Below are 21,515 nucleotides of genomic sequence, written 5' to 3' on the forward strand. Positions count from 1 at the left end.
AATGTCCACTACTCTGCAACTGACGCACTGAAATGAGACTCTGGCTGAGTCTTCGTACATAACGTACATCTCGTAGCGTAAGCAATGCACCGCTAGGTGAAGATATGCATACATCTTGTAACAGACTTGGACACTCCAAGTCAAGAATCAATCGCGATAGCACCAAATAACCACTTCAAAACAATTCTCAGATCACAATAGATTTGCATTGTCCTGGCGGAGTTCCGTGCCTAGAGATATTGGCCCCAAAGATTGGCGCCCCTTCCGATATTTCTTTCTGTATTAATCAGTTCAAAGTACAAGAGAGTGGCTCGGGTTTCACTCTCAGACTCTGCGTCCAGATGCTCTGAGAAGCGAGGCCCTCACCACTAATTTAAAGGTTACAAGGGATGCCCAAAAGCAGAGCCCCAAAAGCTTGAAAGCAAAAGCAAATTCTCTCTCTCTCAAAATGAGAGTTAAAATAAAGCAATTCCTCTCTTTCTCTCATCCAAAATCCTTGCGTAGCAAAAAGCTAGGATTTGCGTTGCTCATTAAAAAAAAAAAAATGCCTCTGCGATTTCCGAAAATTAGGGTTTTTGGCAAAAATTAGGGTTTGTAGGAATTTTAGGGTTTTGGGTAGAAATTGGGGTTTCTGTTGTCCGCAGCCATGTCATCACTTTGTGACATACCCCCCTCTTGAAAGCATTGTAATCGACCGCGATTACGCTTGCAAAACCGACAAAAGCCATAAACCGTCTTAGCAGACACTGACTGTTAGTACCTACATACTAGGAACACACATCTAGCACATGTACAAAATCCACAGTCACATCACACGACATCACCAGACATCACAAGACATCATATGACATTCAACATTCATTCGGATCTTAGACCATGATTTATCGGCAATGTAGCTAGCAATCACATCTAGGTCCAATCGGGACCTCATCGATGTCCGATTGACTAACCCCTATTGCAACGATGTCTATTCAAGATCAATTAGACCAAAATGCTGCAGTCATTTCGTCTATCAGTTCCTGCACTCAAATGAAGTCAAGAACAAATCAATATCATAATCAGGAATTCCATTTCATAAAGTCATCCAGCAAAATACTGTCAGCTCTCAGTATCCCTGAAGCTCAGAGAGACATCAGTGACTTTAGTATCAAAATCAAAGCATCTGTTGACAAAGGAGCGGAGTAACTCCCCTCTTGTGCATCCCACTGCACCAGATCTTCGGCCAAGTTGAATTTGTGGGTTCCGTTTGGAGTAGACTATGCTAAACCAAAACATCGAGGTAAAGTTTCACAATCCGAGGAGTATCTGCTAGGTCCTCCTCCTCCATCCACTTCGCATCAAATGCAGGAAAGTTCTTGAACTTAACCAAGAACCACCTTCAGACTTTACCTTTCTTCGTATCTGTATGTGCCAAAATGTGTTCAGGAACAAGGGTCTCCTCGTTTTCTTCCACTGCGGGTTGCTCATCATGCTCCCCATCATTAGGCACATCACCCTTAACACGTTTCAAGAGACTCACATGCAATGCATTGTGAATCCTCCAAGTATCTGGCAGTTTCAATCGGAAGGGGACATCATTTATCTTTTCAATAATCTGGAAAGGTCCGTAGTATCGCATACTAAGCTTTGGAAAAAGCCTCTCCTTTCCCTTTTTCTTTCTTAGGCGTGCCTTCTCAAAACGTAAGAGCACTCAATCATCCTCCTTCAATTGCAAGTCGCGACGATGGTGATCCGCTGCCTTTTTCTCTCATTCTTGAGACTCCTGCAAAGTCTCGCGAACCTTGGCAAAAGCCGCATCCAAATCTTGCGGATATTCATCCGCTTCAAATATCTAATCTTTTGTGCTCAGGAAGGATGGAACCTTCGCAACACTTTCAACAATCTCAAATGGCGTCTTCCCCGTCGAAGAGTGTATCATGTTATTGTAGGCAAATTCCACCAAAGGTAAGTTCTGTTCCCATTGAGTCTTTTGATCCGAGATACAAGACTTCAATAAATCTAAAACCACTGAATTGGCAATCTGAGATTGCCCGTCAATCTGCAAGTGGAACGATGACGAGAACTGCAACCGCGTGCCAATGTTCTCCCAAATTGCCTTCCAAAACAAACTCATAAATCTGGGGTCTCTGTCTGAGACAATCGTCTCAGACGTGCCATGTAATCAAAAAATCATCGTGATCATTCTGTGTTCTTGGGAGATCAAAAATGAAATCCATTTCAATATTTTCCCAAGGGTGGGTGGGTATGGGTAAACACTGTAACGATCCCTGTGCCTTATGCCTGTCAAACTTGACCTTCAGGCATACTGCGCACAAACTCTTCCACATCCTTTTTGAGTCTCGGCCAAAAGAAGTATCCCCTCTACCCCTTTCATGGTGGTAGCAATGCCGTGGTGACCCGTAAAAAGGTGGACAGTGGCATTCAGTCATAACCTTTTCCCTCAACGGCTGTGTAACGCACAACATGGTTTTTCTCATCAATGTTGTGGTTAGGTCAGGAGCATAACCAGTCATTGATATCCTTTGGACATGAAAACAAAGAGTAGATGGTGATGTGGATAAATGTTACCATTGTGGATCTTGGAAGAGGTAGGGCAAGACAACTCGTTCCAAGTGTTATGGCAAATGTATGTGGATTTTGTTTAAATTGGTACCTTGTGTACCGCTCACTATTGTCATGTTGCGATATATCATCTTGTGGAAGGTAGCCTTCCCGAAGGGAGTATCCTGCTACTGTCTCCCCATCCTGTATCTGTGTGAAAATATCTACAAAATCTGTATCTGTGGCATATTGATCGACCATATCCTCGAAGCTCCTATGATGTATCGCGGAAATAGCCAGAACCAACAACTTCCGAGACAAAGCATCTGCCACTACATTCTTCTGTCCCTGCACATGGACAATTTGGAAGTGAAATTGTGACAAGATGTTCTCCCACTGCATCTGCTTTTCCGAAAGCTACTTCTGTGACAAGAAGTAGCGCAAACTCTGATGGTCTCTAAAGACATTAAAATCCGCTCCGAGTAGGTAATGCCGCCACTGAGTAAGAGCATGGATAACCACCAAAAGCTCTTTCTCATAAATCTGTGCTGTCATCTACGGCCTAGAGAACAATCGGCTCTTGTAAGCAATGACATGGCCTTCTTGCATCAAGACCGCACCCAGACTACGACCATAAGCATCACAAAATACTTCAAATGACTTCTGCAAGTCCGGCAAAGTCAAATTTGGTTCTGTAGTCAATTTCTCTTTCAATGTCTGAAAGGTAGTCACCTCTGCGGATCCCCACGAGAAAGGGACTCCTTTCTGTATCAAGATATGCAAAGGGGAAGCAACCTCTGCAAACTTTCGAATGAACCATCTGTAGTACGAACATAGTCCCAAGAAGCTTTCAACTTCATGGACATTCTTCAAATCGGGCCAATCACGGATAGTGTCTACCTTGGCCGGATCCATTTGCACTCTTGTTGCCGAGACAAAGTGTCCCAAAAAAAAAAAAGTATCTCTGAAGCATTTGATCTCTGTGTTCTGCTTCATTCTTGGAGAAAACAATGATATCATCAAAGAAAGTGCCAACAAATCGCTTGTGCTCTTGAAAAATCCTGTCCATCATCCGGTTAAATGTCGCAGGAGCATTGGTTAAGCCAAAAGGCATCACCAAAAACTCAAATAACCCAAAAGTCGTCCGAAAGGCTGTCTTATAGACGTCTCCCGGCGCGATTCGGATCTCATGATATCCACTCTTCAAGTCAATCCTGCTAAAGCATGAGGATCCTTGTAACCTGTCGAGTATATCATCGATCCTAGGAATTGAAAATCTGTTCTTGATGGTGATTTTGTTGAGGGCGCTATAATCGATGCTCATTCTCCAAGATTCGTCTTTCTTCAAATCCAACAACAGCGGAGAGCAATACGGTGAAGTACTATGCTGGACAAGACCCTTTTCCAAGAGGTCTTTCACTGGGTTCATAATCTTTTCATTTTGTACTCGGCTCACACGGTAAGGTGGCTGGTACAGTGGCGTGCTTCCAGGTATCAGATCAATGGTTTGATCTTCATGCCCTCTGAAAAGCAATCGGCGTGAGTGTGGAGAAAAAAATCTTGGCGTTCTTTTGATAAGGTCAAAACATATTCAACACCTCACAAAGTCATACACAGAGCCAAACCGCTTTAGCCGGAGTATAACTCAACGACGCCACAAATGACATACATATGTGAGTAAAAAACTACTGCCAAAATGTGTCAATGAATGAACAATGTGCTAGAAAATCGTAGCATACACAACTCCTCACTCTTGTGAGAGTGGGTACAAGAACACCAAACTGTGTCCAAACTGACAAAACTTGTCAATGTGAGAGCTAAGCTCGATCACGAACTATGGCGAGTAAATTTTAGCCACTATCCCATAAAAGCATACACAAAGCAAAAGCTCAAGACACCTGCTGTGTCGAAATCGATATGCAAGCCAAAACACTGCAGAAGATGTCCTCAACTGCAAATTGCAACACCTGTGGGAGTACTAGACTCAACCTGTATCTGGGAGTCAAAACTGGAAGCTCCAAATGGCCGAGCACTCAAAGCTCAAGACAAAAAATGCAGAGCAAACACGCTCGCGATGCACCAACCAAAAGGGAAAACACTGCACGCAAATCTTGAGTGCTACAAGCAATTGCAATCTCGATCGCACCAACGATGCCCTTAAAACTGTTGGGAAAATTTTACCAGAGTTCCGTCAGCAAAACGACTACAAAACTAGTAACCAAAGTGACTACACGCTCAAAATCATGAGCAACCAAAGCGCATCAAACCGCACTCCAAATGTATGCATCAATCTCCACACTTTGCATACATCATTGCAAACACCTGCAAATCTAGTACACAAATATCTGCTCTACCTGTGACTGCCAAAAAACATGCTCGAGACATACATTGCCGAGCTCAAACTGCAATCACATGCGTCTCCATGAGCATTAAACCGCATAAGGCATACATCGTATCCTCAACTTTTCGAACACCACCTTGCAGCTAGTTAGCCCATATCTCCCAAACCGCTCACAATTTGCAAAAACTTTCTTCTACAAAGTTGTAAACCAAGCGAAAATGGTTGGGAAAGTGGGACTGGACTTGAAATGTGTTGTTTTTACAGGTCAAAACAGATCTATAAAAATCTACAACTGTGTACTCTAGATATGCAGGCAGTCCAAGTGACGTACCTCAAAATTGGTAAAGATTTTGAGAAAACTTTCTTCTGCAAAGTTGAAGAGGACGAAAAACCGGTCGAGAAGCATGGGAATCGGCTTGAATGAAGACATTTTGATAGGCCAAAATAGATATGCAAAAACATGGTACAGTTTTTGCTGCTTCTTTGCCTACTTCCTCGATGAGCTCCAGTGGTGCTCCCAATCCCTGAGCTCTGATACCAATTGTGAGTGCACAAATGTGGTGCATGTGCGAAGAGTGAGAAGGGGAGAGAGAGAGAGAGAGAGTACACAGGATGTGGGTGAAGCTCCCAAATCTCACTGTATGAGTATCATGTGAGAATAAGTGAGAGCTCCTTATTCTTTGTATGTATAAAGAATAAGGAGATAAATGTGTGCGGTCGGACACTGGTCGACAGACGGGCAAAGCACGGTGAGACACATCGCCTTTACCTAACAACTAGAAGACAAGAGTCTGTGCCAATATAGTCTCCACTACATCAACAACCTCTTTGTTGTCCTTCCCTGAGTCACTATCACTGCTTTCTTCATGATGTTTGCTTTTGCCTTTATCCTTTGTAGAACCACTATCTTTGCCTTTGGATTTGCAAACAAGTGACCATGCTTTCTACAATTGTAGCAACGGTTCTTGGTCTTCTTTCTGGAATCCGAAGCAGTAAGTGCCACATGTTTCTCAGAAATCTAAATTTTTCCTTGAATTATTAACACGGATATCTCCTCAATGAGAAAAGAGCTAAGATAATCAAATTCTAGTTTTTCCTTCGTGATTTGTGTCCTAGACACCATTTCATATGCCTCATACAACTTCATGAGAACCAAAGCAGCTAAATGAGTAGTAGTCAGTGCACTTTTCATAGCCGATAGTTGATCACAAACAACTTTAGCCTTCATAAGAAATGATTGCATGGGACTTCCTCGTGGAAACTGGATGGCAAATAACTGTCCAAGAAGGGTGGCCGCTCGCATCGTTGAATTTCGATCAAACATTCCAACAAGCTTGAACCACATCTCATTGGCAGTCTTTAAAGTTTGAAAGGATGGAGAAATTTCCTTAAGAGCCGAAGTGTCCTAAACATGGTGTCATACGTCTCAAGCAACTTCATGAGATCCAAAGCCGCTAACTGAGTACTAGTCAATGAACTTTTCATAGCCGATAGTTGATTACGAATAACTTTAGCCTTCATAAGGAATGATTGCATGAAACTTCCTTGTGGAAACTGGATGGCAAATAACTATCCAAGAAGGGTGATTGCTCGCATCGTAGAATCTCGATCAAACATTCCAACAAGCTTGAACCACATTTCATTGGCAGTCTTCTAAGTCTAAATGACTGGAGAAATTTCCTTTGTAAGAGATTCCGCAATGGTTGACATTGCCTTTACATTACTTTTGGGTTTGTGGCATTTGGCTTAACACCGATAACTAGTGTGAGAGCCATCTCTTATACGGTAAGGAGTCCAGTAAGCAAGTAATCACGTGAGGACACATGGCTTAAATGATTTGCACAAGATTCCAAATGACCATCCTAGTCCGCATGGATTTTCCACATTTCATGGAGCCACTCTTGACCTTTGGAGAGTTGCCCTTTGAACCTTAGGAAAAGGTACCCAGCTGCTATATAAGTAGCAGACTCTTGTACACACATTTTACCCTCAACCTCAACCCAATTATTATTGTATGCATGTTGTCACTTTATCATAATCAAGGTATGTTTTGAGTCTATTCTCTCTCTCTCTCTCTCTCTCTCTCTCTCTCTCTCTCTCTCTCTCTCTCATTACTAGTATAGTTACCAATGCTATATAGATGAATGCTAGTCTCGTCAATCGACCCTAGCCCAACAAGTGGGATCAAAGTTTATGATAGGACTTGCATTCTTTAATCATTTTTTCCTTAATTGCACACAATAATTGAACTTTAGCCTATTTATATGTGGGCACGTCCTTGGTGGACCCAAGAGGACACTACCCTCCATGGATTAGGCGGGTTCAATTAAAGAGTAAGAGGATTTATCAAGTAGAAAATAGATGCTTTGCATTTGCATTCTAGTCTGCACTTTTGTCGATTTTTTGTAACTTGCATCTCCAACTAGTTTTTATTACTTCGAAATTGCCAAGCATCATTTATTTCATTTCAAAGATCTTATTGCAAGCTTCTCATAGAGCTCGCAATCTTCTCATTCGGACACCATTAGCACCACTAATCAAGCCCCTAATCTCCTGCTATTATTAAGTGTGTGGGGGCAATATTTTGGGTTTGTGCTTTTTTGCATAGTCAAGCAAGGATATAGCCTAAGTGTGTGTGTGTGGGGGGCATTTAATGCCAAATCATTTTTTTTTTTGGGGTGGAATTTCAAAATCTATGCCGTGTGAACCTCCTATTATAAGGTTGACCATTTTTAAAGGGGCCACACCCTTAAAATGGGAGGTCCATGTAACATTTAATGCACTAGTAACTTGTATGTAGCAGAAATTGATAACATAGTGAGCATTTCATTAAGAATAAATTCCTAATGAGCATAGAGAGAGTACTTAATTTGAGAAAGCAACATAGCAATTTACACCCCCCTAGCTAATTTGGCACTGACAATACTTGAAAAGAGAGAGAGAGAGAAATAGAACAATTGACAACAAGTGAGGACCGAATTTACGTGGAGCCGGTCCCCCCTCCATAAAGGCTTTGTATTATAGCTTTCCCCATCAAAGGAGACTTTTGTACAATACAATTCTCGTGTTCCTTGACAAAACTCGTAGGTGCAATGAAGATGGAAGATTCATGCACCGATTTATGCTTGAAAAACGCACCTAGTGTCCCTAGCCTTAGTCCCAAGACCTCACACACCTTCATAAATGGTGAGAGCTAGCACGGAATGAGGATAGATTGAGAGGAAGAAGAGGTATCTTACGAGAAAGAAGTGTTCTCCTCACATAATCACTCTAATAGCATAGCTTAGCTTAGTAATTAGCATGGTAGAGGAGATGAGCATGCCATTGAAGCTTGGCTCTTGGTTGGATTTATATTCCATAGCCAAGAGTCGTTGGTGTAGGCCTCTACTTCTCAATGTTATGAGAAGGAGATGGAGTTCTTCTTGCACACATGAATTGTGTATGTGTGTATGTGTGTGTGTGTGTGTGTGTGTGGCAATGTGTTAGAGAAAAATGTAGCCCTCTCTCTCATCTTGGTCGACCCCTCTTGCTAATTGCTCATGCTGGCCTCCCATTGGCTCCTGTACAACTTAGCCAATCACAAATTAGAAGCATAGTTAATAGACTTTTGACAATTGTCCCCCTTTCCCCTTTAATGAGAGCTTTAGGGAATTAAATAATTCAACTAAACTCTCATTGGACCTCCTAGTCTTTTGGCTAATAGGAATCAAACAAGCCATTGGGCTACTGAATGCTCATTGGACCCCTAGGTAGACTGTCCAATTGTCTTCTAGGGAGCTTAAATTCTATTGGTTCTTTTATCAAGAATTTTTAAATTGATTAGAATAAATTTACTCTAGCCTAATTCTCGTTGGTCCACCTCTATGGCCATCCAATAGGATTTGATGTGAGATTGGGGGCAACTAGCTTAGGATCTTGACATGTGTCTAGTATTTACTTTGTGTAAAGGGGGAGCCTTGGAGTGCGTGTGTGTGTTTCTCTCTCATCCCCTATAGTAAGTGCTCACCCCGTCCTTCCTAGAGACGTGGGAAGAATTTTTAGTCTTCCCATGACCATCCAATATTTCCTCTACTTTGGCCTTTGGACAATACAATTAAAATTAGGAACTTTAGCTTATGGAAGTCTTAATGGGGTTGAACCTTAGGTCTTTTAAGCCCCATTGAAACAAATTGCTGTTTTGCGGACTGTCCCCCTTTTGATCTCTATTTTTCCTCCTTGGATCCCTGACTGAGACTGGTTTGGCAGCTTTACTAATATTCTAGCTTTTACTCCTCTGGTACTTCCCCATATTAAATGATCAGTTTAACATGAGAAAACCATTTGGGAGTATTAGATATTAGTTTTTATGACATTACCTCTCTTGAAATCATAGTCATCCTCGACTATGAGCTAGAGAAGGTAAAGCCTAGTCATTAGTCCGTTTGCTAGTGGGTAGAGGATCCATATTTTACCCTACGACACCGTTCAAGATTGGATGACTAGTTCATTTGGTGTTTGAGAGCCTTAGCTGCCGCAAGCGTGTTTGCACATTAGTCCGTATGAATCTTCCATAGTAGAATGATAAGCTCTACTTGGTGTTCGGGAGACGTCCTCTCCACAAACATGATCCTAAGCATGTATACTTAGTAACATTTGTGCACAATAGAGTCGTATAAGACAAAAAATTTGTTCATTTATACATATTTACATTTGCTTACTATAGGGAGTCATTGTAAGCATTGACAAGGTTTAGGTTATCCTTTAATTGTGGCATACATCCATCTAGCATCTTCAAAAGGATAATTTTTAAACTTGATAAGATATCGTCTGATAGTCTTACCGCCTCTTAATACCTTGTCTTTGTGTCGGAGAATGGACTTGGGTTGTAGCACCTCTTCTCGGTCCTCGATCTCTGGTGGGTCTTCAATGATTGCTTCTTGAGGTGGCTCTCCTTTTTAAGGCTTTAGTAGGCTCACGTGGAAAGCATTGTGTATGAGTCAATGGCTGGGCAGCTTGAGTTGATAGGCCATTTCATTGATTGGCCTAAGAATCTGGAAGGGGCCATAGTACCTTTTTGCTAATTTAGCATAGTACTTTTGGTGTCCTGTAGGATTCTTGCCCGTTGTGTGCCTTAATCGAGCCTTGGGAAAATTAAGCAAGACTCAATCATTATTTAAAGGCTAGGACTCTTCTGTGCTTACTAGTAGCATCCTTTTGCCTTTGCTGAGAGATGGATATGGCATCCTTAATCTTTTAAAAAGATTCTTGCAGGTCTCGGCTGTATTCATCTGCAACGAAGATCTTCCCATGTACCTTGAGTAGCAAGGGACTTTTTGATCTTCCCTCAATCACCTCAAAAGGTGCTTTTCCCGTGGAAGTATGTACAGTGTTATTATAAGCATAATCCACTAAGGGTAAGTACTTCTCCCACTGGGACTTTTGATCTACTTCTATGACATAATCTTTTAGTAGATCAAGAATTGCTAGGTTAGCTATTTCACTTTGGTCATCCATTAGGGGTTGATAGGCCAAAGAGCTTGTACCTAATTCTCAAAGAGACCCTTTCATATCTCTATCCGACACCATAGACATTGGCAAGCCAAGGTATTTGAAGATTTGAGACATAAAGAGGGTTGACATTTGATGGGCTTTGTTGATAGTCTTTTTGACAAGCATGAAATGTGCTTGTTTGTCAAACCTGTCTACTATTGTCCATATTCTTGTATTTTCATGGATAAACTTGGGCAGTCCAAAGATAAAATCCATGGATATGATCTCCCATGGTGAATTAGGGATTGGCAACGGTTGAGGATTGCCATTTGATGGGCTTTGATAGTCTTTTTGACAAGTATGAAATGTGCTTGTTTGTCAAACCTGTCTACTATTGTCCATATTCTCGTATTTTCATGGATAAACTTGGGCATTCCAAAGATAAAATCCATGGATATGATCTCCCATGGTGAATTAGGAATTGGCAATTCTTGAAGCAATCCAGGTTGCTTCCCTCTATCAAACTTCGTCTTTTGGCATACCACACATTTTGAAACATACTCTTGTATGTTTGCTTTCATGGCAGGCCAATAGAAATATGTTCTATCCCTTTCAGGGTAGACTGAGTCCCTCTATGCCCCGCATAAGGAGGAGCGTGAGATTCATACATTACTTTCTCACGTAGTGAGTTATTAACATATAGTCTATTGCCATAGAGAAGATAACCATCTTGTAGGGTAAATGGTTCTTCCTTCTTCCCAAGTGCAAGGGCTGAAATCACATCTCTAAAATCAGAATCGATAGCGTACTCATCTATCATTGAAGATAGATCATTATGAGTTGCTATGGACACCGCATTCACTCTTGGTCATCTTGAGAGTGTATCGTCTACTTGATTATGCTTGCCAGCAATGTGAGAAATATGAAAATGAAATTGCAAAAGGAAATTTGCCGACCTCCTTTGTTTGTCGGAGAGTTTGGTCTGTGTCATGAAGTACTTAAGGATTTGGTGATCCGTTTGCAGAATGAAAGGAGTCCCAATAAATAGTGCTTCCACGAGTCTAGAGCACGTAGAACTACTAAGAGTTCCTTGTCATATATGCCTAGAGATTGCTCAACTGGGTCGAGTCTTCGACTTTGATAGGCTATGGCATGTCCTTCTTGGAGCAAAACATCTCCAAGGAAATCACCACAAGCGTCGCATTGGACCTCAAATGGCTTTGAGAGATCCGACAGTGTAAGCACATGTTGAGAGGTAAGCTTCTCTTTAAGCTTTTTGAAAGCATTGTTCTCCTTGGTGGACCATATATACCTAACGTTTTTCTTTGGTAGGTTATGTAATGGTTCTATGATTATCGAGAACTTTTCTATGAAGCATCTATATTATGCACACATATCTATAAAGCTTCTTAGTTCATACAGATTCCTTGGATTAGGCCATCCTTTTATTACCTCTAGCTTTGATGGGTCCATTTGGATGCCATCTTGAGAGATAATGTGACCTAAATACTGAGTCTCTTGTAAGAAAAATTCACTTTTCTTTTGATTAATATAAAGTTTATTCTCTCATAAAACTTGAAATATTATCTGGAGGTGTTGTTTGTGTTCGTCTAATGAATTAGAGTAGATGATTATATCATCAAAGAACACTCCAGTAAAGGTTCGGTGATGCATGGATAGATTCTCCATCAAGCTGTTCAATGTGGTTGGTGCATTGGTCAAGCCAAAAGGCATGACAATGTACTCATAAAGACCAAATGTAGTGCAAAATGCGGTCTTTATAATGTCTTGATCAACTATTTTTATTTGATGGTAGCCAATTTTTAGGTCAATCCTACTGAAGTAGGTTGACCCCTATACTTATCAAATAGGTCTTCTACCCACCGTGGAACGGGAAACCTATTCTTGATAGTGATCCTATTTAGTGCTCTATAGTTGACACACATCCAATATGTACCGTCTTTCTTTTGCACTAATAACACTAGTGAACAAAATGGAGATGAACTAGGCCTAACCATGCCTTTCTCAACCAACTCATGCACTTGCCGCATAATCTCCTCTTTGTTGAGCTTGAGAAACTCGATAAGGAGGTTTATTAGGCAGTGAGCTTCCTGGACTCGATAAGGAGGTTTATTAGGCAGTGAGCTTCCTGGAAGAAGTTCAATTGCATGGTCGTCATTCCCTCGTTTGGAAGGTAGTTCACAAGTGATGTCGTCAATAAAAACATCTTGAAACTCTTTGGGAAAATTGGATAACTCTAGTTCCTTTTGATTGTTTATATTCTCTTTTGCCAAAGCATTAGGTTCATTTTGAGAATCTTTAACGAAAATCATGTACACAAAAATAGAGCTCTTTATTGATTTATTGAAAGCTTGCTTATGTACAAGGAGTATGGTACTACCCAACTCCTTAGCATCTATGTACATATCTTTTTCCTTGAACCTAAAGTAGATTTGCCTTTCAGGGAATTTAACATTGACAGCCATGCGATCAAACCATGGTGCCCCTATGATTACATCCTCATTCTTGAGAAGAGATGAAGAAATCCTCCTTGCCCACATAGCTTTGGACATGGAGCCTCAATTTCCCAATTAAGGGAGTGACTGAGGCTTCTTGCCCCTTGGAAGCACCATCGACAAGTAGGACATCTCCCATCTCATACGCTTGGATGCCTAGCTTGGTGGCCAACTCCGTGGATATGAAATTTTGAGTAGAACCAGGGGCAAAGAGAATAAAAGCATCATGTTCTCTTAGCTTTTCCCAAGCATGGCATAGAGGAGATTCTTTGTGATGAGCATCCTCTTCTTGAATTTCGACCAAGGCATCTGTAGGAGGCTCATTATTTGTATTCTTGTTGGGGCAAGTACGATAGGCATGCCCTTGCTCCACGAACTTGAAACAATGGTTATCTTTTCGCTCTATCTCTTTAGCAGAGAGTTTATTTTTGCCTTTATAAACTTCCTTCTTCTTAGATTTGTTGTTGTTGGCGTTGCCTTTGAGATATTTTTGGACATTGTCCTTCCCCTTAGGCTCGTTACGAACCTTGTTTGCCGTGGGCTTGAGATTTCTCTTAGCCCCTTGTTGGAAGTTGATTCTTGAAGCCACCATGGTATGGTGTATGATTGCAGATATGGTGCGTGGCCTTTGGGAGTTAACATACTCCGCCATATCCTCAGTTAAACCCACACAAAATTGTTGTTTTTGCTCTCCAAAACCCATCTTTTTGAAGACAGTGGCTTTGAGATGTAAATTCTAAAACTTGTTTACATATTTGTGAATAGATTTGCAAGGAGAGTTCTTCAAGCTTCACCATTCGGTGAGTACTTTGTCTTTGGAATCGGTAGCCAAAAACTGCTTCCTGATGGAAGCTCTTAAAGCTTTTTTGTTCGTGGAGCTTCACCGTTTTCTCGTAGGCTAGACCACCATTGCCTGACGAACTTTTGAAAATGCATAGCTACATGATGTAGCTTAGAGGACTCTGTGAAGCCCTCATCTCCAAACGTCGCATCGAACTGTTGGATAAAGGCGGAGACTTTGGCCGTAGCACCAAAGGTGCCATCGTAACTAAGGAAAGAGATGTTCTTTCCTCCCTCTTTGAACTTTTTAAGCTTGGACGACCTCTTCCAGGCGGCATAGGATTTCCTATGGCCTCTTCTTTTAGCTAGTTTGTGAGCTGCATCATCACTTTCTTAAGAAGAGGAAGAGTATGAGGAGGAAGGAGAAGAGGGTGACCTCTTTCTCCCCTTTTTCTTCCCTTGTTCCTCCTTGTCTGCACCTTCACTTTCTTTAGAAGAGGAAGAGGATGAAGAAACTGGAGATGAGGGTGACCTCTTTCTTGCCTTTTTCTTCTCTTGTTTTCTTTCTTCCCACTTTGAATTATGGTGTAGAGAAGTATGCGATGGCCTTCTCCGTTTAGGGGGTGTTGGAGAGTGTTTTGCCCGCCATTTTGTGGAGCCATCTACGCCGAGGTGGCAGGAGACACTTCTTTCTCATTCTTTCGGCGGGGCCAAGGATCTACCGTTGAAATTTGGGTTCTCCTTTGGGAGGGAGATGCCTCATCAAGTAGTAAGTTTTTGAGCCCTTCGTACGGATCCTCCTCTTCTTCCCTTATCGGAGAGAGTCATCTTTTGGAAGTCTCACAAGGAGCTTTCCTAGGTACTCTCTCTTCTTGGTGGGGAGTTTGGAGAATACCATGGGTGCACAATTGCTGTAGCACTTCACCTTGGAGGGATGGGTTGCCCCAAGGCTTGTTGAAGCCTAGAAACAAGATAGTTCACAAGCATATGGGCATCATTAGTTGCTCTTTTATCAAAGCTATCAAAATTCATTTCAATCTCTTTTCCCTTGTCAGTCATACTAGCAAATTTTAGGTGTAAACTTTTACTTGTACTTTGGCACTTCAAGCCCTAGTTGCTACTCCTCTTTACCTTCAAAGATAAACACTCAAGCATTTATACCCGTGGCTCAAATATTATTAATTGTAAGGAATAGAAGAGAGGGATCAACAGAGCCAAGACATCACCGATTCCTGTCAATCTTCTAATAGCTCAATAATGGTTAAGCCATAAGCAAGCCCTGTAGGACTCCATTTTTAAGACCATAGCTCTCGACGGTATCCTTGTTAACTGCATAAAGCCGGCGTGCTTAAAGGATGAAAAATCCCTATCCTACTTACTCATTTGCAATTAGAAACACCAACCATTTGTAGCAAGCTTGGGGATCTCTCTTCTTGAGCAAGAAAAGAGAGCTATGATACCAATGTAATATTTAATGCACTAGTAACTTGTGTGTAACGGGAATTGATAACATAGTGAGCATTTCATTAAGAATAAGTTCCTAATGAGGATAGAGAGAGAACTTAATTTGAGAAAGCAACATAGCAATTTACACCTAGCTAATTTGGCATTGACAATACTTGAAAAGAGAGAGAAATAGAACAATTGACAACAGTTGAGGACCGGATTTACATGGAGCTGGTCCCCCTCCATAAAGGCTTTGTATTATAGCTTCCCCCCATCAAAGGAGACTTTTGTACAATACAATTCTTGTGTTCCTTGACGAAACTCATTGGTGCAATGAAGATGGAAGATTCATGCACCAAATTATGCTTGAAAAACACACCTAGTGTCCCTAGCCTTAGTCCCAATACCTCATACACCTTCAAAAATGGTGAGAGCTAGCAAGGAATGAGGATAAATTGAGAGGAAGAAGAGGTATCTTACGAGGAACAAGTATTCTCCTCACATAATCACTCTAATAGCATAACTTAGCTTAGTAATTAGCATGGTAGAGGAGGTGAGCATGCCATTGAAGCTTGGCTCTTGGTTGGATTTGCATTCCATAGCCAAGAGTCGCTGGTGTAGGCCTCTACTTCTCAATGCTTTGAGAAGGAGATGGAGTTCTTCTTGCACACATGAATTGTGTGTGTGTGTGTGTGTGTGTGTGTGTGTGTGTGTGTGTGTGTGTGTGTGTGTGGAAATGTTTAAGAAAAATGCAACCCTCTCTCTCATCTTGGTCGACCCCTCTTGCTAATTGCTCATGCTGGCCTCCCATTGGCTCATGTAAAGCTTAGCGAATAAAAAATTAAAAGCATAGTTGATAGAATTTTGACAAATGTTCCCCTTTTCCCTTTTGTGAGAGCTTTAGGTAATTAAATAATTCAACTAAACTCTCATTGGACCTCCTCGTCTTTTGGCCAATAGGAATCAGACAAGCCATTGGGCTGCTGAATGCTCATTGGACCCCTTGGTAGACTGTCCAATTGTCTTCTAGGGAGCTTAATTTCTATTGATTATTTTATCAAGCATTTTTAAATTGATTAGAATAAATTTACTCTAGCCTAATTCTCGTTGGTCCACCTCTATGGCCATCCAATAGGATTTGATGTGAGATTGGGGGCAACTAGCCTAGGATCCTGACATGTGTCTAGTATTTCCTTTGTGTAAAGGGGGAGCCTTGGAGTGTGTGTGTGTGTTTCTCTCTCATACCCTATAATAAGGGCTCGCCCCCTCCTTCCTAGAGATGTGGGAAGACTTTTTAGCCTTCCCATGACCATCCAATATTTCCCCTACTTTGGCCTTTGGACAATACAATTAAAATTAGGAACTTTAGCCTGTGGAAGTCTTAATGGGGTTGAACCTTAGGTCTTTTAAGCCCCATTGAAACATATTTCTCTTTTGTACACTGTCCCCCTTTTAATCTCTATTTTTTCTCCTTGGATCCCTGACTGAGACCGATTTGGCAGCCTTACCAATATTCTAGCTTTTACTCCCTTGGTACTTCCCCATATAAAATGATTGGTTTAACTTAAGAAAATCATTTGGGAGTATTAGATATTAGTTTTTATGATAGTCCACGCTTTGCTATGCTTGCCCAGTGGGAGATGCCAAATAGTGTGCCTGAAAGGAGGGGAGTAATAACGTGTGCTAGTCTCTCCACCCAATCATGCTATCTTTTAGCCTCCCCCTAGTATACACACCGTCTGTACAAGGAGTTGTGTTCATAATCAATGTGCAATATGTTTCTTAAACCATGCAGCCACTCCCGTCCTAAAACTACATTAGCACGGTCCATGTTCATAACTTGAAAGCCAAGGGTTATGATTTTGAACAATAAGTTCAACCCCTTGAACTACCGTGTCCCATACTTATTTATTTTTTCCAGACATATGTTCTACCACATACTTGTTGCAGTAGGGAGTCTGTGTAAGCTTCAATTTCTTGAGTAGCGTATAGTTTAGGAAGTTATGAGTCGCACCATCATCCACTAAAATACGAACACATTGTCCATTAATAGTTCTATGCATGCAAATCAACTCATGGCGGCCAAAGGTGGGATGCCACATTGAAGCATGCACACAACATTTGTGTTATTCTTCTATATAAAGAACCTCTACAACACAATATTAGGAGATGAATCTAATGTGAGGCGTTGCACCATGTGCATGGCCTTTTCTTTATCTTGCAAAAAGAGGATAATTCTTCTTGTTATATTGGTCTAGAAGACATTTGAAGCACAAATTGTGTTTTATTGCATGCTCAAAATTGGCAGTGCAAAGAGACTCAGGTGGAGTATCTCGTGATTGCTTAGGCTTCTTAACCTCTTGAGGGTGCGGAGAGGTAGATTGTCTCTTGTTCCTCTTGGAACGTATGTGATATCTACTTCGCCATTGGCTCTTAGCTAAATTTCTCTTAGCAAAAGTATTCTTAGAGTAGGAAACATTTCCCTTCCTCTCTGGTCATCATCATACATTTGGGCATGAGCGATGGCTTCTTCCAAATTTTTTGGATGTTGGGTCTTGACATGAAGACGATAGTCTTTGTCAAGATTCATCTTGAAACCCCGTATCTTTTGAAATTCATCCAGACCTTCTAGTTTAAATATGATTTCTTGATAGTTGGAAAGATAATAAGTAAGAGAGAGACCAAACATGCGGTATGCATCCCATGCTAGCAAATTCTTATCTTCTTCATTGGATTCCAAAAACTGTTTGGAGAAAGAAGCTTGAAACGGAGCCCAAGATTGAGGACGAGTATCTGTTGGAAATGTCATCCACCGCTTATAGGCCTTGCCTTTAAGAGATAAACTTGTTTACAAAGCTGTCTTACTATCTGAGGTGTGTCTCAGCCTATTAATGTCACTCCATTTGTGTAAGAAAGTATTGGATGAGTAATCCATTTGGTGCTTGGAAGACATAGCTGCCGCAAGCATGTCTACTCTTTAGTCCATTTCATTCTCTCAAAGTAGAGTGGAAAATTCTACTTGGTGTTTGAGAGACGTCGTCATCACAAACATGATTCTAAGCATGCATACTACTTAAATGTATGCACAATATAAAGAGAATTAATCTTACATGACAAAAACATTGGTCATTTAAAAGAAATTTGTACATTTGCTTACTCCTATTGTTGCATTGTAAGCATTGACAACTTACAAGGTTCATACTATCCTTAAGCTGTAATCTTTGCGTCCATCTAGCATCTTTAAAAGGATAATTTTTGAACTTAATAAGATACCATCGGATAATCTTACCATGTGTAAATTCAAGTATGCTATCTTTCCTTGTTGTATACAACAAGTCTCATTGTATACAACAAGTCTCAATAGCTTGGATGGTAGGATGTTGGCCTCTTACCCTCATGGGATGGGTCCAACCCTCCTTCATGCAAAGGTTTAGAGGGCCTTCCTACGCACGCTACCAACGGAGCCTTGGCATTGTAGATTTGTCGGTTGAGTTTGCCTTGGTCGCTTGCCTTAGTTGGCAGTCCTAAGTGGCTGTTTCCTCGTGCCGCGCATATGACACTGTGCATGTCTTTTCTTTTGCTATGTTGTGGACCGTCGTCTGCCTCGCCTGTTGCCTGCGGATCGTGGGGTAGGAGATGAGTGTCACATGCACATGCAAACCACATTTCCTCTTTCTTAAAATAGCTCAGATACCACATAAAGGAGGGGACTAATTCCGTGTGCTAGGCTCCACCCAACCATGCTATCTTATAGCCTCCCCCTAGCGTACACACTGACCGACAGTGCTAGTGGCCTTGCCTATAGAGCCCGTCTCCTTACAATACCAAACTTCATTTAATTGGCATTTCAGGTCTATAGCCGTTTGGTTGGTGTTCATCCGGGTGAGGGGACTCCAAGTGACGGCCCCATTTGACCTTGGGTTGCTCTTGGCTGGTTGTTGGTTGCCCGCTTCCTTGCCAAATGTGCCCACGCTTGCCTAGGCTTCCCCTACCTTTGCTCATTGCCCGGAGCTCCAGTCACCCCTCCTTCCCACGTTCTATCCCTAAGCCTTAGGACTCCTAAGAATCACAAACCATAAGGGGATCTTCCCATAACATAAAGCAAAGTCATTTTGAGAACACCAAATGAGCCCTCACTACAATCCAAAAGAAGGTCTCACACATTCTTTAAAGAACATCAAAAGGTAAATCCTTGAGCATTCAAAGGGGAAGGAAATAAAGACCCAAGGATTCACCAAGCCTTCAAACAAAAGAATGAGAGTTTCAAGTATTCAAGCTTTCTCTTGAGCTTCAAAAGGATTCCTCTCATTCTCTCTAAATCTTGTAATTGAAATTTAAATTTTGCAACCGAGCACAATCACAAAAGCAATGTATGTCTATACATCCATCATCAAGGACATTAATATGTGTAATTGTACGGAGTTCAAACACTAGATTTGGGATAAATATCCAAATGCCAAGACCACTCCAAAGTACAATGTTGCAGGAAAAGGGAAGATTCACTTCAAGGGGAGGATCACTAACATCCGCTCATTTGCATTAGTAATTTCTAGCATTGCATTTGAGTGGAAGCATGAGTAAGTGGACAAAAAACTGTCTCTAGGACATAGCTATTTAGAGAGTGAAGAAGATTCGTAAACACTTGATAAGTCAAATATTTGAGAAAAAATTCTTTTTGAATGGTAACAACCCCAATTTCTCCCACTTCATTCTCTCTCTCTCTCTCTCTCTCTCTCTCTCACACACACACACACACACACACACACACACACACACACACACACACACACACACACACACACACACACACACACACACAAGGATTGAGCGCTTCATTCTGCTCCTTCTCCATCTTTATCTCGTGTGCTATAGAAAATGAAGTGCCTTGAGGATTAGAACACAATTCTTTGAGTCTCGATCACTCACATGTATATATATGTGACTTCTTTGCCAACTCCCCAAGTTGCCCGCCGATTTCAACATGGCACAACACAAGGTCCTGAAGCTGGCTCTCCTTTGACACTCATAGAGTTTGCCTATCTTCTTGGTAAGATTCATTACACAAATCTTCATTTTACTACAGAGTAGTATGATCAATACTTTAAAGTGGCTCTTTAATTATTATAAGCATTCTCTTGAGGACATATGTATTGAGATGATAGCTTGTTCATCATGGTTCCTATGTTTATCTAAATCATTTTCCATCTTCCTCTTTCTAGCTGAAAAGAAGAAATGATAGAAATTGCATGTTTTGAAGAAGATGATAATGTCTAGGTCCTACTCTCTCTCCCTCTCTTTTTAGTTATTGAAAATTGGGCATTTAAAATTGGGTCGTTAGCTATATGTTGTTGGTCTTAATAGGCCAATCACACTTCTATGCCACAGGTTAAAGGAATCTCATTCCAGAAGCACAACCTCATAAAGGAATATGAAGCTCACTGCAAGAGAGAGCAAAGCGTTAGAGCCAAAAGAAAAACAGAGGAAGCAACAACATGGGGCTATGTAGATATCGTTGACGATGTCGCAAGAGCAAAGGTAACCAAAGAGATTGTGCGTGGAAGGTGTGAGCTTTGTACTAGAGTACTAGAGGATGAGTCAAGGAGGAAAAAGATGGAATTATCCCAACATGTATTGGTGTAAGGCTATAGAGCTACTTAAAGCTCATTTCATGAATGAATAATTTAAGTCTATTTTGCATTACATCTCCCTTGTTTATGGTGATCTTGTGATGGATTAGCAAATACTCAAGATCATGTTTATGAGTCCAAGTTACTTGATCTTGGAACCTAATTTTCTTGAGTGATCATATAACCAACACACACTCACTTGTGTGCACAATGTTTCTCTTTCATCCACCCTAGCTAGAACAATACTATTCCCATCAAGTGGTATCAGAGCACCAGGTTATGCTCGCAAGGTTCATTGTTATAGTTTTGTGTGTTAGTGATTAGCACTCTTCAATTTAGCATTTCCTAATCTCTATTTGCATTAGTTTAATAATCCCAATTCCTAACCACCACAAGGGCAAGAGCATGTTTCACTACCCTCTGGTGATTAGGTGAAGGGGAACTCACATTTAGCATTGTATTGTGTGTGAAATTTCTCAATTAGTGTGCATTTGGTTCTCATTTTGAGCCTACTTTGTGATCACTTCGAGCCGATTTTTACATTTGCATTGTATTGTGGATTTACTTTTGTGGCCTATGTGTGCGCAAAGCCATTGGCAAGAGCTCTTCGACGAATGTCCATTTTCTCTTATCGAGCTTCAATAGTGTGATTAATTGCTCGATCAATTTTTGCAACTAGTGCTATTCATCCTCTGATTTTTCCTGCAGATCCAAGGCTTAAACGTGTGCACGCGTGTGTGTGTGCGCCCAAAGGAGCATTCAATGATCACTATCCCCCTGTGGAAAAGAAGTCTT

General features: G+C 41.2%; 1 protein-coding gene across 1 annotated transcript in view; it reads left to right on the top strand.

Annotated features, from left to right (window-relative positions):
* Positions 1–20,715, top strand: part of LOC147442647 (calcium-transporting ATPase 5, plasma membrane-type-like) — a 48,136-nt gene extending 27,421 nt beyond the window's left edge. The window contains exon 4 of the mRNA XM_086528762.1: positions 20,479–20,715. The gene's annotated coding sequence lies outside the window, so the exon portion shown is untranslated. The remainder of the gene's footprint in view (positions 1–20,478) is intronic.
* The last annotated feature ends 800 nt before the right edge of the window (positions 20,716–21,515 follow it).

Source organism: Adiantum capillus-veneris, chromosome 14 (assembly GCF_014529385.1).
Source record: "Adiantum capillus-veneris isolate H3 chromosome 14, ASM1452938v2, whole genome shotgun sequence".
Taxonomy (NCBI): domain Eukaryota; kingdom Viridiplantae; phylum Streptophyta; class Polypodiopsida; order Polypodiales; family Pteridaceae; genus Adiantum; species Adiantum capillus-veneris.